A 12,500-nucleotide genomic window follows, 5' to 3' on the forward strand; every position below is an offset into this window, starting at 1 on the left:
TTAACAAAATAAATAGCAACTATAAAATAAACTGTCTTTTAATATTATTCTTGGACTAGTTTAACAGTTATATGTCCTTCTCTTGAAATTCCCACAGATTTTGCAGTCCCTGCTCTCAGTCTTCCCTGATGAACTTCTGCAGCGTTAATGAGACGGAAACAGCCGACCTCGGCTTTGCGCACTCATGCTAAACTCACGGCTAATGCTAAACTATGCATAAAAAGCTGAGTGCTCCACATTGCAAGGTTGGGATTTGATTGTGAGCTGGCTTGGTACTTTAAAGTCCATTACACTCCATCTGTGAGCTGGTATTGTCACATTGTGTGTGTGTGTGTGTGTGTGTGTGTGTGTGTGTGTGTGTGTGTGTGTGTGTGTGTGTGTGTGTGTGTGTTTGAAATACAGTGTAGGGAGTGAATAGTGACTGTTAAAATGGTAAAATAATGACCATGCTGTGCAGGAAGAACTGAAGTAGCAGTTAAAATAGCCGGTGTGTTGTGTTGTATTGTGTTGTGTGTGTGTGTGTGTGTGTGTGTGTGTGTGTGTGTGTGTGTGTGTGTGTGTGTGTGTGTGTGTGGCCAGGCTGAATGCAGTTCTGAAATTGTTAGCAATTATGGTTAACTTCGCCTGCTCTTTCTAAGGATAATAGTGTGAGTATGTGAATTTGTAATCTGAGGATTTAATTGGTGTTGGATGTTGTTTATCTCAGCGCTAACAGGAAGCAGACTCTTCATTGTGTGTGCAATTTAAATTAATATGAGTTCTGATTGGCTGGTCACTCATTTTAACACCTCCCACTTTCAGCACTTCACTCCACCCACAACGATGCACACAAATTCAGACACAAACTGAGCAAAAGCACAGAGGAGAGAGAGAGAGAGAGAGAGAGAGAGAGAGAGAGAGAGAGAGAGAGAGAGAGAGAGAGAGAGAGAGAGAAGGTAATTATACAGCTTATTCCCAACACATGCAAAATCTGGACTTTATGATTCAGCTTCTTGTTTGTCCTTTAAGATGTATCACAATGTGTCTTTTGTGTGTGTGTGTGTGTGCGTGTGTGTGTTTAACTGTATGCAAGTGTGTGCAAATGTGTGTAACTGTGTGTAACTGTGTAAGTGTGTGTGTATACAGTATCTGTATGTAAGTGTGTATAACTGTGTCTGCGTGTAAGTGTATGCAACTGTGTGTGTATAACTGTGCATATGTGTTTACATGTGTGTGTATATAGCTGTGTTTAAGTCTGTTTAACTTTGTGTAATTGTTTGCAACTTTGTGTAAGTGTGTGTAAATGTGTGTAAATGTGGTTAAGATTGTGTGCGTGTGTGTGTAACTTTGTGTGAGTGTGTGTAACTGGGTGTCAATTTGTGTAACTGTATTTAAGTTTGTGTAACTTTGTGTAACTGTGTATAACTGTCTGTGTGTGTGTGTTTGACTGTAAGTGTTTGCAAGTGTGTGTAACTGTGTATAACTGTGTGTAAGTGAGTGTAATTGTGTATAACTGTATGCGTGTAACTGTGTGTACATGTGTGTATGTGTAACTGTGAATAAGTGTGTATAACTATGTGTAAGTGTGAGTAACTGTGTTAAAGTGTGTGTAACTTTGTGTGAGTGTCTGTAAATGTGTGTGTGTGTAACTGTGTTTAAGATTGTGTAACTGTGTTTAAGATTGTGTGTGTGTAACTGAGTTAAACATTGTGTATGTGTGTGTGTAACTGTGTTTAAGACTGTGTAACTGTGTTTAAGATTGTGTAAGTGTGTGTAACTGAGTTAAACATTGTGTATGTGTGTGTGTAACTGTGTTTAAGACTGTGTAACTGTGTTTAAGATTGTGTAAGTGTGTGTAACAGTTAAACATTGTGTATGTGTGTGTGTAACTGTGTGTAAGACTGTGTCAGAGACTCAGGGATAAAAACGGACCAAAATGCAGGACAGCTAAAAAAACAGAGTTTATTAACTAAAAAAAAAACACAAAACAGGACAAAGACAATGGCAGACACGACTCGGACAACGACGACAGAGGACAACAACAGAGGATTCTGCGCTGCTCAAGGCAACTCGGCTCAACTAAATACTAATCACAATTAGACACATGAGGAACAGGTGTGCAGAGGTACGTGGCAAAAGCACATGGCCAAAGTCCGGGCTGAGTCCTGAGTCCCTCAAGGTGCGGCTCATGACGCGCCAATCAGTACAAGGTGCAGGAGGTGGGGGCAAGGCACCCTGCGAGGCAGGTGGGGGGAAGCAAGGCACCCGGCGAGTCAGGTGGGGGGAAGCAAGGCACACGGCGAGGCAGGTGGGGGGAAGCAAGGCACACGGCGAGGCAGGTGGGGGTAGCAAGGCACACGGCGAGGCAGGTGGGGGTAACAAGGCACACGGCGGCACAGCCAGAGTGAGTTCCTGCTCATCGTCAGTAGAGTTTGCAACTGTTAGATACAGGCCATTTTATTTTAAACGTGAATTCACCACGGTTTTCATTGTCAGAGTGTAAATTCTCCCCAGCTCTAATTTGGATCTATGTAAACTCTATGGGGCTATTAGTGATCTGAAGAATGTTCACTCCGGCAGGCTGTTTATCATCAATGGAGATTTCAAACATGCAAATCTCAACTCAGTCCTCCCTAAATTCCACCAGTATGTAGACTTTGCAATGAGAGGTGAAAACACGCTGGATCATGTTTACACAAACATTCCCAGCGTGTTTCGTGCGGAGCCCCGCCACTGTTGTACGGAGCTCCGCCCCGCCTCGGCTACTCTGACCTATCTCTGTTATGCCAATTCCAACATACAGACTACTTGTCAGACTCTAAACCGGTTCTGAAGCAGGTGAAAACCTTGCCACCTCTGCTTTTCAGAACTGTTTTGAGTGCACTGACCGAAATATTTTCAGGGAGGCTGCAACCAAAGGCGACCACATCAACTTGGAGGAGTGCACGGCATTAGTAACCAGTTACATCGGCAGAAGCCGTGGGTGACGGCTAATGAGCATGCGCTGCTGAAGGCTAGAGACCTAGCCTTCAGAACAGGGGACAGGGCGGCTCTAAGAACAACAAGAGCCAAACTGTCCTGAGCCATCAGAAAAGCAAAGCGCACACATGCCCAGAAAATCCACAGCCATTTCCAGGACAGTAGACTATCATCAGCAACTATTGTCCCATTGCACTCACACCCTTTTCTATTGAAGTGCTTTGAGAAGCTCTTAATGAGACACATCAAAACCCAGCTATCACCCTCACTGGACCCCCTGTAGTTTGCATATTGTCCAACCAGCTCCGTGGACGATGCCATTGCCACGGCTCTTCATTTAGCCCTGACATACGATTGCTGTTCATAGACTTTAGTTCAGTATTCAACACAATCATCCCTCACCACCTGATTGGGAAGCTGAGCCTGCTGGGACTGAACACCTCCCTCTGAAACTGGATCCTGGACTTCCTGACTGGGAGACCTCAGTCATTCCAGATCGGGAACAGCATCTCCAGCACCACCACACTGAACACTGGAGTGCCTCAGGGATCCAGATCGAATCATATCAAGTTTGCAGATGACACGACCGTGGTGGGTCTCATCAGAAAAAACAACTAGTCAGCATACAGAGAGGAGGTGCAAAAGCTAACTGCCTGGTGTAGAGCCAGCAACCTGTCTCTGAATGTTGCTAAAACTAAAGAGATAGTTGACTGAGATCTTCAAGAGTACCAAATCCTTCGTGTTCATCTGCCGGGGAACTTCACCTGGTTACCAGCTCCACCCTCCTCTTCACTGTGTTTGTTCTATGTAGCTCTGTGTTGTTCTATGTAGCTCTGCATTTGTTCTATGTAGCTCTGTGTTCTATGTAGGCCTGTGTTGTTCTATGTAGCTCCATGGTCCTTGAGAAATGTTGTCAGTGTTGATGTTAGAGCACCCACAGATAAGATATATATATATATATATATATATATATATATATATATATATATATATATATATATATATATATATATATATATATACAGTATCAGAAATGAGTACACCCCTCACATTATAGTAAATATTTTATTATATCTTTTCATGTGACAACACTGAAGGACTGACATTGTGCTCTAATGTAAAGTAGTGAGTGTACAGCTTGTATAACAGTGTACATTTGGTGTCCCCTCAAAATAACTCACACAGCCATTAATGTCTAAACCGATGGCTACAAAAGTGCGTACACCCCAAAGTGAAAATATACAAATTGGGCCCGTGTCATGTGACTCGTTAGTGTATCAAGGTCTCAGGTGTGAGTGGGGAGCAAGTGTGTTAAATTTGATGTCTTTGTTATTGCCATCACTCTCTCATACTGGTCACTGGAAGTTCAACATGGCACCTCATGGAATTCTCCTGGGATCTGAAAAAAGAATTGTTGCTCTACATAAAGATGGTGAAGAGACTGGGCCGCAGGGCAGAATTCCAACATGCTAACGACCCCAAACACACCTTCAAGACGACGACAGCCTTGCTTAAGAGGCTGAGGGTAAAGGTGATATACTGGCCAAGCTTGTCTCCAGACCTATTGAGCATCTGTGGGGCATCCTCAAACAGGAGCGCAAGGTCTCTAACATCCACCAGCTCTGTGATGTCATCATGGAGGACTGGAACCATAGAGGACTCCAGTTTCAACCTGTGATGCTCCAGTGAACACCATGCACAAGAAGGTTAAGGCTGTGTCAGCAATGCAGGAATAATAACAGACCCAAATGCAAGATAGATCAAATAAATTGATTTATTAATTAAAAGACACAAAACAGGAACAACGACACAACAAGAGATGCGACAAGAGATGCAAAAAGAGACGTGACAAATAATGGGGATTGCGTGCCGCCATAGGCAACGCAGCACGGCTAAATACACATGACAATTAATTAACACATCAGGAACAGGTGTGCAGAGACAGGGAGGAATAGACACGGGTGGGGCAGATACGTGAACATAGAACATAAACAAAAGCACATGGCCAAAATTCCAGGCTGGATCCTGACAGGAAGTGCTAGAAAATAATAGTGGCCACACAAAATATTGACACTTTGGGTCTAATTTGTACATTTTCACTTAGGGGTGTACTTTTGTGTCCAGCGGTACACTGTTATACAAGTTGAACACTCACTAATTTACATTGGAGCAGATTGTCAGTTCTTCAGTGTTGTCACATGAAAAGATATAATAAAATATTTACATAAATGTGAGAGGTGTACTTACTTCTGTCAGATACTATATATATATATAAATTGCTTGTATCTCAAAGCAATTTTCCCCATTTAAATTAATTGAAATACCATTAATCCGTTCCAGCTCGCAAAATTCCACTCCAGTTGTTTTGTTTATGTGTTTTGAATATGAAAAATGTACAGTACCTGTATTTATAAATGACAAATATTGTATAAAAACATACAGTAATAAAAGAGAAGTTAAAAAAATTCACTGGTTTTACTTTACGGAAGATGCGCACAGAGGTGAGGGAGGAGTAAACAGGCGGAGTTAGGAGGAATTACACTTTCACTTTCGTTCATTTACTCACACTCTTAATCCTACTTTATACTTAAATGGAACTTAACTAAACTTCACTAAAATTAATGAACTTAACTGAAATTCTGTCAGGACCACTTTGTCAAATGAGAATTTATTAGATGATATGCATACAGTTAGTGTTGGCGGTATGGTTCTGTTCTGGGCAAGAATCCACGCGTCCGTCCGTGCGCATGCAGGGACAGAGCGGGGAGAGCAGCAACTAGAAAATAGAAGAGACCCCCGTATAACAGAACCATTAATCATGCAATTTTTTTTGGGAAAATTATAAATGGGTAAATAGATAAATAAATAATTAAATAATTAGAGAGAGAGGGGGAGAGAGAGAGAAATATGTGGAGATTTATAACGTAATAACGTTATAATGTACAGCAAACATGGGTTCCAGCATGGTGGAGTCGGGTTTGGAGAAGGGAGTTTAAATCACAGCAGCAGCGAAGCACTAGAGCAGTTCTATGAATGGGAATTTAAATGGTCGGGTAATATGGATGTCGTAACCGGATTGGTACGTGTTGTGGACAGCTGATTAACAGCTGATGCACGCTTGACGATGTGGCCTGCCAGAACTAACGAGATGCTTGATTTCTCTTAACTGAACTTAATTGCTACAATTTCTGTTTTCTCACCCACTCATTTTCTACAGCTTTATCCGAACTACTCGGGTCACGGGGAGCCTGTGCCTATCCCAGGCGTCATCGGGCATCAAGGCAGGATACACCCTGGACGAAGTGCCAACCCATCGCAGGGCACACACACACTCAATTTCTGTTTTCTTTACATTAATTTTGCTTAATTTTCTTCATCGCTTTTCTCTTCACTTGTTTTTGCTTTTTTTTGTCACTCTTTCCTCACTAACATCTGCCGGTCAGCATATCGGAGGCAGTGTTGTCGCATAAGTTCAAATTTTTTAACGAATCCAACGCTCAAAACGGATCTGAAAATTACGGATCTGCAGATGGTCGAGCTTTAACCGAGTGAGATGCGGGAAGCTGAGGCAGGGGAAACAGAGAACACCTGGTTGTTGGGGATCTTTGTTTCGGCGACGGCGGCTCAGATGCTCGTATCTCAAAAATTTGGTCGAATCACAGGTCGTATCTCAAAAAATGTCAAAGCACTCGTATGTCGAAGTATCAGTCTATCAGTCACACACACACACACACACACACACACACACACACACACACACATGTATATATATATATATATATATATAACAATCACTGAAGATGACACTGAAGCACTTTCAACAAAAACACTGCTGATGAAGGATTTCTTGAAACTTTTCACACACTGCTTAGTGTGTGTGTGTGTGTGTGTGTGTGTGTGTGTGTGTGTGTGTGTGTGTGTGTGTGTGTGTGTGTGTGTGTGTGTGTTTGTGTGTGTGTGTTTTCACAGCTCAGCCGAAGCTTGTTAACATCCAGCACAAGTTCACACGTTTCCAACACAAGATGACAGAACGTTCGCTCCTCCAAACTTCTGTCTGTCACACTGCGGCATTGATGCTTGGCTCCACAAGACAAATTCTCTGCTATAGCGCTAACATCTGTTTCTCTCCCACAGAAAATCTTTCATCAGTGTCACATGATCATTTACATAGTGCAGCTGATAAAACATGCCTTTATCATCCATCTAAAATGACTAAATTTTGAACAAAACCCTAAATGTCTTCCTACCTATCTGTACAAATTACCACAAGAATCATTTACTCACTTGAGTCACTAGAGTCATTTCAACCAAAAGATTCATCCACTGATTCATCCACTGCTTAATTCAATTGATTCATTCACAGCTTTTGTGAGACCGAGAAAGAGAGAGTGAGAGAGAGAGAGAGAGAGAGAGAGAGAGAGAGAGAGAGAGAGAATGAGAGAGAGAGAAGAAGAAGAAGAAGAAGAAGATGAAGCAGATGAAGCAGATGAACAATAGTAGTAAAAGAGACAGAGGAGAGAGAAACAGGATAAGGAAGAGAGACAGTGAGAAAAGGAAAAGAAACAAATGTTAACAGACAGAAAGATGCACAGTTACAGAAAACAGATGGAAAACAGTTACAGAAAAGTAGATGGAGAGAGAAAGATGTAGATAGAGATACAAAGAGGAAGAGAAAGGCAGAGAAATTGACAATAAAAAAGACAGAAATAAATAAAAAAGCAAAGAGATGGAGGGGAGAGGCTGGAAGAGGAAAGTCCATAACATTTACATTTACATTTACATTTACAGCATTTGGCAGATGCCCTTATCCAGAGCGACCTACATAAGTGCTTAAATCTCTAACATTGAATACATTAATGCTGGTTCACTAGGTTACATACTTAAGACACCATGAGTTTAAAACATATGTTCAAAGTTACAATGAAAAAGTGTCAAAGGTTTTTTTTTTTAATGCAAAAGATAAGGAAAGAAGTGCTAGTTGAAGTGTTTCCTGAATAAGTAGGTCTTCAATTGCCGCTTGAAAATAGCCAGTGACTCAGCTGTCCGGACCTCTAGGGGAAGTTCATTCCACCACCTTGGTGCCAGAACAGAGAAGAGTCTTGTAGTATACTTGCCTCTTACCCTGAGAGATGGTGGAACCAGTCGAGCAGTGCTGGTAGATCGGAGGGTGCGGGGTGCAGTGCGAGGAATGATGAGGGCTTTGAGGTAAGAGAGAGCTGGCCCATTTTTGGCTTTGTAGGCCAGCATCAGTGTTTTGAATCTGATGCATGCAGCTACCGGAAGCCAGTGGAGGGATCGCAGCAGGGGGGTGGTATGCGAGAACTTTGGCAGGTTGAAAACAAGCTGGGCAGCTGCATTTTGGATTATTGGTAGAGGACGGATTGCGTTCATAGGTAGACCTGCCAGCAGTGCATTGCAGTAATCCAGTCTAGAAATGACAAGAGACTGAACAAGTACCTGAGCAGTCTGTGTGGACAAAAATGGCCGAATTCTTCTGTTGTAGAGAAGAAACCGACATGAGCGAGACACATTAGCAACATGAGAGGAAAAGGACAGTTGATTGTCCATGATTACCCCAAGGTTGCGAGCTGTGGCTGAAGGGGAGATCAGATCGTTGTGCAAGGATATAGCAAGATCATGATCTGGGGATGAATCACCTGGGATGAACAGCAGTTCAGTTTTGCTAGGATTGAGCTTTAACTGATGAGCAGTCATCCATGATGAAATTTCAGCCAGACATGGTGAGATCCGGTCAGAAGCTGTGGCATCTGAGGGTGGGAAAGAGAAGATAAGTTGTGTATCATCAGCATAGCAGTGGTAAGAGAAGCCATGTGATGAAATAACTTCACCAAGAGAGTGAGTATACAGGGAGAAAAGAAGAGGACCAAGTACTGAGCCCTGTGGGACGCCAGTGGAGAGTCTGCGTGGAGCAGATGTCACTCCCCTCCATGTTACCTGATATGAGCGTCCTTCCAGGTAGGAAGCAAACCATTCCCAAGCTGATCCGCAAATCCCAAGACTCTTGAGGGTGGATAAGAGAGTCTTGTGGTTGACCGTATCAAACACTGCTGAAAGGTCAAGGAGGATAAGGACAGATGACAGTTTGGTTGATCTAACAGCATGTAGTTTCTCAGAGACATCCAAAAGGGCTGTCTCTGTAGAGTGAGCTGCTTTAAATCCAGACTAGTTGGGATCTTGGAGGTTGTTCTGTGAGAGATAGACAGACAGTTGATTACAGACAATGCGTTCAAGAATTTTTGAAAGAAATGAGAGAAGTGATACCGGTCTGTAGTTACTGATGTCTGATGGATCCAGAGCAGATTTCTTTAGGATGGGAATAACCCTTGCTCTCTTGAAAGTTGTTGGTACCTGACCAGATGCTATGGATCTATTGATGATAGTGGAAATGAAGGGCAAAAGGTCTTGTGAGATGGTCTGGAGCATAGTGGTAGGGAGCGGATCCAATGGGCAGGTGGTAGGATTGCAGGACTTGATAACAGAGAGAGACAGAAAACAGAAAGATAACAGAGAGAGACAGAAAAACAGAGAGATAACAGAGAGAGACAGAAAAAGAAAAAGAAAGACAATAAAAGACAGAGTGCAAAAGAGAGACAGAAAGAGGAAGATCAAAAAGGTGAGACAGAAATAAGGGAATACAGAAACTGTACAAGAGACAGACTGTAATGGAGAGAGAGGCATACAGTGATATGGAGACATAATAAGAGATAAACAGGAGGAGAGTGAGACAGGTTTTGCAATAAAATGTGACTCAAAGTTGAATCTTTCCTTAAACAGCCACTCTCTTCTAACTACATATCCTTTAGCTTAGCTTAGTACAGAAGGGAAAACACACACACACACACACACACACACACACACACACACACACACACACTCCAAGAACATTGTGAATTTTGCCCTCGTCACGCCACTTTGTAAGCCACATCGCGATTGGTGTGAAAAATTAATTGAGCACTCGGAGGGGTGACCATGCTGTGTGTGTGTGTGTGTTTGTATGTGTTTGTGTGTGTATGTGTGTGTGTGTATGCCCCTCTGGCTAAACCCCACAATCCTGCAGTGGAAGGAGGTGTTAATTAGATATGGTCGCTCTGAGTGTCAGTGGGAAAACACACACTTTTTGCCCCATTGAATGATTGCAGCATTTTCTCTCTCTCTCTCTCTCTCTCTCTCTCTCTCTCTCTGTGTGTGTGTGTGTGTGTGAGTATGTCTCTGTATCTCTCTCTGTCTCTTTCTGTCTCTCTCTCTCACACACACACACACACACACACACACACACACACACACACACACACACACACACACACACACACACACACACACACACACACACAAACATGAATGCACGGTTATTAATTTAAGGTCTAATCTAAATGACCTTTATTATTTTCTATAATATCACTGTAGTCAGAATTTAAAGCAAGTGTTGCAGTAAATAAATAAAAACAGACGAGTTTAAAGTTTTTCAGTTTTGTGTAACATGACTAACATAGATAAGATGTAACAGGAGTCTATAGCCTCCACATTAGCGCAGTATGGCTAAGTGCTAGGACGACTGAAGCTTGCAGAGCGAGGGCCAAACACAGCACAGGGTGCCAATACTTTAATCCACAGAGAAGTCAGCGTGCGCTCTATCTAAAACAAGCAGATGTGTATTCTCAGTGGCCCACTATTAAAATTACTATTTAAAAAAAACAAATAAATGACATTAAATTAGAAGTTTAACCTTTATGCCTCGGCCCCCTTTTGCAGGTTTTTCGCTTACATGACCTACCCAACAAAAAGTGGTACAGCTCCCACATACAGACACACAGGGGTGAGCCTGTTCTCATTGGAAAGATTCTCTAGTTTCAGAAACTAGTTTCAGATTGATTCTAGGCCTTACTGGCACAAAGTTACAGAGGCTAGAATGGAAGGTTTTCATTTCCGCCTGGGTTGTTTACCTGATAAACTGATTAATCTTATTTTTCTGGAACATGTTAGGGACCAAATAACAACTGAGGGTCATAGCCACATGTCTTGGCTTTCACCAAAAAAAATTCAAGTCAAAAGACCCAAAAATGGCTTCAATAAAAATATTTTTCTACGGACATGGTCGTCTGGTGCAGAGTTTTTGTGTACTTGTTTACTGTATAACTTTGAATTAAAAGACTGCATGCTCAGTTTGAAAGGCCTAAAACAAGCAGAGACTCTCTGTCTACTACTCTGGTGTGAAAACAGGCTTGTAACTTGACACCCTGAGCTGTGAGAGTGACAAAAGGTCAAGGATTACGCAAGAATTCTTCTGCGCAGCTTTTTCACGCAGATCCTGGCAGAGGCGACGCGGCATGTTGCATATCGTTGGAATCGTCTGCTTATTGGCTAAAGAGCTGTAGAGGTCCCGGCCCATTTCATTGCTATTGGAAGGAGTAATTGTCAGTCAAATGCGGGTTCCCATGACATCATGACATCATTGGCTTCTCAGCCGTCTATCTCTGCAATACAAGCACCGATTGGCTCAAGTGAGGGCTTGTTTGATTCGTTAGGCCCTGGGCTATAAATATGATGTAAATTTAGAATTTTTGAAACCCCCAATGAGAAGTTAGAGCGGCAAAACAAGATGATGGTGCACTACTGTTTCCAGTTTTCGGAACACAAACGGAATATTTGCGGCGCGACCAAAGCGTTTTGGATTAAAAGGCTTACAGATTCCAGTTCCTTGGACCTGTGTGGATTTTTGTGGAATATTTGTTTTGGAATATATTACCCCAGTGAAGAAAGGGAAGCGTCTAAAGGTAAGGGGAAAACCGGTCTAGCGCCACCTAGGTCAGTTTTCTCCAAAAAATTTTTCTAATAGTATGAAGGCTGTGAATCATATTATGCTTTGTGTGTGGGCTTAAAAAAATATTGAGAGTATAAACTTTACTAGGTAAATAGGTTTTTTTTCGTGTTTTTAGAGGATTTGATGCTTTAAAGATGAAATGAAGCTTGTTTCTGGGTCATCCCCTAGTGGCCACTTTGACTTCCGAGCCGTGCACAGCACGGCGAACCGTAAGAGGTCAGTGACCCGCGTTTTCACGGTTAATGGGGACCAGAACCCCTTGCGATAGGTGAAAATCTGCGAAGCAGGTTTGGCCCTAAGTTTGACCTTTTCACTGATGGTCATCATCTTCCTCTTACTCTTGGGCTCAGTAGAGGAATCTTTTGCAGGGGCACGGTGCCTAGGAGGCATTGTAAGGGCTTAACAAAAAGTTGATTTTGAACACAATACGTGAGACAGTTGACAGCGTGAATGAGAGTGGCGAGATACAACAAGGGAAGAAGCTGGGAGAGGAAGCGATGATGCGCAGCCAATCAGCTCAGATCTCACGCCGGAAACCAATCATGTGCCTTGTCTTATTTTTATTTTTTGATGAATAATTTTTGAAAAATCAGCGATGCACTGAGGCCGCGAAAGTTGAACCGCGAAAGTTGAACCGCGAAACTTGAACCGCGGAGTGGCAAGGGATTACTGTATAATTCTTCTGGCTCCGACCACATATTCA

The sequence above is a fragment of the Tachysurus fulvidraco genome, chromosome 7 (genome assembly GCF_022655615.1).
Source record: "Tachysurus fulvidraco isolate hzauxx_2018 chromosome 7, HZAU_PFXX_2.0, whole genome shotgun sequence".
In the NCBI taxonomy this organism is placed as follows: domain Eukaryota; kingdom Metazoa; phylum Chordata; class Actinopteri; order Siluriformes; family Bagridae; genus Tachysurus; species Tachysurus fulvidraco.